Source organism: Crinia signifera, chromosome 8 (assembly GCF_055691185.1).
Source record: "Crinia signifera chromosome 8, ASM5569118v1, whole genome shotgun sequence".
Taxonomy (NCBI): Eukaryota; Metazoa; Chordata; class Amphibia; order Anura; family Myobatrachidae; genus Crinia; species Crinia signifera.
The window spans coordinates 56,304,389-56,311,270 of NC_139224.1; positions in this window are offsets into that span (position 1 = coordinate 56,304,389).

A 6,882-nucleotide genomic window follows, 5' to 3' on the forward strand; every position below is an offset into this window, starting at 1 on the left:
CCTAGTCTGAATTTACACCCCTCTGTCCTAGTTTCCGAGCTCATAGCAAAGAGGTTGTACCTGGTAGTTTAGAATATTGACCCCTGATATATTTGTACATGTTAAGAAGGTCTCCCCTTAAACGTCTCTTTTATGGCGTAAAAATTCCTAATTTGACTAGTCTGTATTCGTAGTTTAAGGACTCCATCCCTTTAATAACTTGGTTGCTCTTCTCCAGACTTTTTCTAGTTCAAAATGTCCTTTTTGTAATGTTAGGCCCATAATTGCACTTCAGATTCCAGGAGAGGTCTAATCAATACCTTGCAGCGTTGCATACTTACATGGTCTTCCCTAGTTTCCATTCATCTTTCCATACATTCTAATATCCTGTTGGCCTTTTTCCTATTCTGATTTGCCCAATTCTACTACATTTAGTATATAAGTTGCACACTGGTTATGTCTTCAGAGATGCAGAACCTTACATTTATTTACACTGAACCTCATTTTCCATTTATCAGTCCATTCATTAGGTTTATCTAAGTCCCTATATTGAATGGAGACACCCTCAACTATTGTAACCACCCTGCAGTTTTGTGTCCTCCACAAAAATGGAGACTCTGCTTACTACAGTCGTCTAGATCATTCATGAATGTTAAATAGAAGAGGCCCTAACATCGAACCCTGCGGTACTCCACTTAGTACTGGCATTCAACTTAAAAATGCACAGTTTACCACCACCCCCCGACTGCTCTATCCTGTAGCCAGTTTCTTACCCAGCTACAAATATTAAACCCTAGTCCCAAATCCTTTTTTTTTTTTTACCAGCTTCTTACGTGGCACAGTGTCAAATGCCTTTGCAATATCCAGGAGGACACCTACACCAATGCCAATGTCTAGGTTTCTGCTAACATCCTCATTAAAACCTATTAGGTTTGTTTGGCATGAACAATTCTTTACGTACCCATGTTGTGTCCGCTGCTCATATTATTAATCTCTAGTTATTTCTGGATACCATCAGTGACCATTAAGTGTCACTCAAATAATATCCCTATGATCGAATTTAAGCTCACAGGTCTAAAATTCTCTGGGTCATCTTTTTCCTTTTTTTAAATAGCTGTACTACTTAAGCAATTCTCCTGTCCTTTGGCACTGTACTAGACACATAAGATATATCTTTTGATAAATCTTATGCTGCCCATATATGTGAGATATTGCATGCAATCATTCGATTTGGGCCACATCTGGCCGATAAATGTAATGATTGCATGCATTTTGAAGGGGACATTCGATGCGATGTGCTGCACATAATATTTATCGAATTGCATGAGCAATCGCATGTGGTTTTTAACCACATGCGATTGCTCAAACGCAATCAGTGTGGGGACTGGAGCAGGGACCGGAGCTAGTGGAGGAGCGGGACAGGAGTGCTGGCGGGGAGCGGGGTACATACCTGGCTGGGGACCGGAGCTGTCAGACGGCGGGACTCAGCAGTGGCAGCATATGACTTTGAAACACTGGATGGCCCTCTTATTGGCTGAGGCCGCTGAAAGAGAGCTCTCAGCCAATCAGCGGCCGCCTGAATGTGAGGCCACTGATTGGCTGAGAAAGCTCTGCCTCAGCGGCCTCGGCCTATTAGAGGGCCGTCCAGTGTTTCAAAGTCCTGCTGAGTCCCGCCGCCTGACAGCTCCACCGCTCTGGTCCCCAGCCGGGTACGTACCTGCTCCCTGCCAGCTCTCCACACAGCCTCTTCCAGCACCCGATGTCTGGCATGCATCATCGGGTGCTGCACTGGGCACCACTTGATGCGATCAGAAGTGATGAGGCATCGCATCTGATCGCATAAGTGTATGGGCAGCATTATTCGTAGTAGAGGATTTGCTATCTCCTCCTTTAGTTCCATCAGAATCCTTGGGCAAATCTCACCTTGACCTGGTGATTTATTTGTTTTTATTTTCCCCAGCCTCTCGAGGATCTCCTCTGAGGTAAATTCTATATTTAATAGTTCTGCTTTATCCTTATCCTCAATAATGTGACTTAAATTAGCCTTGCTTAACAAACATATACTCTTTTTTTTACCTTTTGTTATTGATGTATTTAAACAACTTTTTGGAGTTTGTTTTGCTTTCTATAGTTATAGAACATCCCATTCTATGTATTTTATAGATTCCCTAAAAAGACCAAAGTTTTCTTTCCCGAAGTTAAGATTTTTAGATGGTCTGTGGTCACTGTTTCCCAGGTGTTCTATTACATAAGTATTTTATATCAAGTCCACATTATTTGTTAAAACCGATGTCCAATATGGCCCCTTTACGATTAGGTACATTTAGAAATACCCCACTTTTAGTTAGTATATAGTTAAAATCACCCAAAATTAGTACCTGCCCCTGCTCTGCTGACTTTTTAATTTGTTCTAAAAGAAGGGCTTCAACTGGTTCTTTAATGTTAAGGGGTTTGTAGCATACTCCTATTACCAATTTTTTTTTTTATTTTGCTATTTCCAACTCTCTCTGCCCCATCCTCTTCTATTTCCCCAATCTTTTCTGAAAAGGGAATATCCGTCCATGTTTAAAGCCCAGTTGTGTGTCTTGTTGCACCATATCTCAGTTATACCAATTATGACATAATGGTCCCTTGAGGCTTGAGATTCTAGCTCACCCATCTTGCCTGCCAGGCTTCTTGCATTAGCCAGCAAGTATTTACATTTATTGTCCCCCTTTTCCATTAGCAAGGTTTGTTTCCTTTATGTGTTAATGTTTTCTTACTAAATCCAGGTTTTTCTCCCAGACTACAAGCCTAGTTTAAATGCTCTTCCATCCTTCTAACATCCTGTCCCCTAGCTTGATCGCCCCGTTTCCATTCAGGTGCGAGACAGGGTGAGGTGCCAGGGGGCGAATGGGTAAGGTGATGTGGGTAAGGTGACCTGGGGGTGAGGTAAGTGGGTGAAGCAACAGGGGGTGATATAGGGTGAGAGAGTGAGGATATAGGGTGAGGTGACAGAGGAGTAGGTGGCAAGGTGAAGCAAGTCTTCTTACCAGCATCAGTGGATCTCCTGGTTGCCAGCCTCTGCTCGGCTCCTGCTCCCCAGCCACTGCTTGTCTCTTGATCCCCGGCTCCTGCTATCCCACGCAGGATGTCTGACAGCTTCCACAGCTCCAGCTGCATCAGATCGTGTCCCCGGGGACACACTCTATTTGTAAAACAAACAGAGTCCTGTGTCCGCAATTTAGAGTAATATATACGCCATAGTGCGTATTTGCAAACACCGCTACCATTACACGGACATATTGCAATTAGACTAGTTCTTAAACTCTTTGTTATCATCCAGACCGCAACCTACATTCTGAGAATCCCACAAACCACCATCACTTCAACCCTACAGAGACGTTTAGGAGTTCATCTTCCCATTTTATCACTTGCTAATAACCTAACAATTCATGAGCCTAAAGCATTAATTAGGCAAACAGGTCCCACCCAGTAACACAGTCTTTATTGTGGATGTGCGCTTCTGTTTATTACTAAACAATCCAGTTATTTGCAGGGGATGAGGGGAAAAAAAAGAAAATATATGCACACATACATACACATAATTTGCAGCATTTTTTGAGAATGCTTTAAAAGATAGAAGTGTTAAGTTTATTTTTTTCCAATTAACACAATTCTAAGTGAATGAACTGAAGAGGAATCTAGAGCAAATCAATATTTGGTATTACCACCCTTTGCCTTCAAAACAGTATTAATTCCCTGTATAGTTTCCCTGCACAGAAACTAAATAACTCACCAAATCTAATTCTCTCTGCACATTTTACATCTGCCCCCCTGCAGTGCACATGGTTTTGTCCATCTAAGAAGGAATTTGCCAGAAGGAGTGAACCAGAATAACCCCCAAAGTGAGGGAGTTTGTACAATTATAGTCAGGTGTATGATTAACCAATCAAACCAAACAGGCGATAATGATCATTACTTTCATATGTAGGTTAAAACACAATCATTAACTGGAACAGCTGTGTAGGAGGCTTAATCCTTTGAGTGCCAACATTGCTGTGAGCTCAAAATACATATAAATAAATAAGCCAGCATCGCTCACAACGAGCCTTCTTTTTTTGGTTGCAATAATTTAACTAAAAACTTCAATTACTTGACTTAACTGTATTTGTCTTTATTTATACTAAAAGAACAGCCGCTGTATTTTATTGGATATTGCTCAGCAATATGTTGCTGAGCAATATATTGCTCATCTTCTCCTTTTCATTAGTGACCAGTGATGGTCGCTGATGAAAAGGAACCTCTGCCAGGGGAGCCGCAGAGGTAATCAGCTGGTCTCAGGAGCAAGCTCCTGCGACCAGGGATTAGAATGGGGCTGAAAAAGGGAGCGCGCACCCGGCGATTTATCGCGGGGGCACACTCCCATCACTGGCAATATGGTCGCCAGCGACCATATTTCCAGCGATTATAGCCCATATCGCTGCTGTGTGTACACAGCTTTTCTTCCCTCTATAAATCAGGAGACATCCAGCAGTGCCATCAGCTGAGAAGTAGCAGAAACCAGTGAGACCCAAGTACACCCATCTACTGTTTGGAGCAGTCTGGCCAGAAGTAGTCCTCGTGGAAAAATTTTGGCCAAAAAGCCATACCTTCAATGTGGGAACAAGGCCAAGTGACTCATCTATGCATGAAAACATAGGAACTGGGGACACAGAAAAATGACAGCAGGTGCTCTGGACTGAGGAGTCAAAATTTAAAATATTTGGCAGTAAAGGGGCATACAGCAACCATACCTGCATCCAGTGGTTTGTTCTCAAAGATGTTTGGAACATCTTCCCTGCTGAGTTCCTCCAAAAACTTTGGTCAAGTGTAAGAATTTATTTATTATTTAGTAACACACACACACACACACACACACACACACACTCACTCTGCAGCGCTTTACAGAGAATATTTCCATTCACATCAGTCCCTGCCCCAGTGGAGCTTACAATCTATATTCCCTACCACATGCACACACATTCATTCTAGGGTTAATTTTGTTAGGAGCCAATTAATCTATCAGTATTATTTTTGGATTGTGGGAGGAAACCCACGCAAGTACGGGGAGAATATACGGTACTTATGAGTTATCTGGGCGCCCGATTTTTTGATTGTATGCCTTAAGTTAAGGCATACAATCAGATGCGATGCGATATCGCATCGCATCGCATGCGACCATCGGATGCGATGACCCGATTTTTCCATAGGAATCAATGTTAAAATGGACTGAGTCCATTTTAACATGGAATTCAATGGGAAAAGGGGTCCTTTTCATACCCCTACTATCCAAGTGGGCATGGAGTTGGATATAAACCTGTGGCGAGCGTAGCGAGCCACCGAGCCCGAAGCGTGGCGAGCGAAGCGAGCCCCGCGAGGGGACGGTATTCTGTGTCCCCTCGCGGGGCTCGCTACGCTCGCCACGCTTCGGGCTCGGTGGCTCGCCACAGGTTTATATCCAACTCCATGCCCACTTGGATAGTAGGGGTATGAAAAGGACCCCTTTTCCCATTGAATTCCATGTTAAAATGGACTCAGTCCATTTTAACATTGATTCCTATGGAAAAATCGGGTCATCGCATCGCATCGCATCCGATGGTCGCATGCGATGCGATGTGCCCGATCCGACCCGATTTAGAAATCGGGCGCCCAGTTAACTCACAAGTACCGAATATACAAACTCTGCAGTTAGGACCATGGTGGGAATTGAACCCATCACCTCAGTGCTGTGAGGCAGTAATGCTAACCATTACACCATCCATGCTGCCCCAATTAATGCCATGTTGTCGGCAACGGTGGACACACCAATTTAGATTAAGATATTACTGTACATTTAAATTGCATTATTTTAATAAAAAAATCCAAACTATTAAAACACTATTTATGAAAGCATTCTTGCTTTGCAAAAGTATTAGGCAGGTGATGAAAAAATGCTGCAAAGTAAATATATTCCTGTTCCCCTTTAAGTATCCTCAAAAGTTCAGTCACTGCCTCCATGTTTGTTTGTACCTTCTCTCTTTATAAATCTCACCCACATTAGTCAGAGGTTCTTCACTGAAGTAACCCCCCCATTTCACAAACGTTATTACTAACATCGCAGTGCACCACTTAAACACTAGGATGCCCTTTCTCCCATTACCTTCCCCACCACTAATTGCACCTACGTGCCTGCGATGGGGCTGCATAGGTTACAGGTAATGGAGAAGCAGGAGTCCATAGGTTCAAAAACAGCTAAAAGATATGGAAAATTATTTAGAAGTCACTGGAGCTGAGCAGGCAATTTGGTTCATTATCAAGCAGGCAAAACCTGACTGTCAAGTAATGAACCTGAGTGATGGGACCGGCAGTCCTTGAAGAACTGGTGGAAAGGAGGGGAATAAGACAAGAAGAACAGTGACTGGCTATGGAAGTTGTAAGCAATTACTAAATTACTGACTGTATTTGGACACAAGCCTACGGCAGAGGTAGCTAAATTCTAGTGGGCTAATGGACCTTCATGCCCAGGGGGAGGAGCAAGGCTGTGGTGGGGGGGGGGCTTGCTCCTTCACTATCCTCGCCACCACTGGTTGCCTTTAGTAAGCAGGTGGTGAGCTCTGCCCGCCACCGTACCCAAAGCATGGCAAGTGAAGCCAGTAAGGGTCCTTTTGGGTCCCTTGTTCTGATCTTGCTCCTCCTCTGTGCCCTCTCTCCTCTCCTGTCACGTCAGGAGCTCCTTCAGCCCACTTGAAATTAGACCTAACCGTACAGCAGAGGGCAAAAGCTTCTTACTGCAACAAGATGTTGCAAGGATGAGGAAATCATGCTTTCTGGAAGAATACAGTGTAACAATTCACACAGGGAAGTATGTTCTATATGGTTCCCTTTCACACATGAACTTGTCAC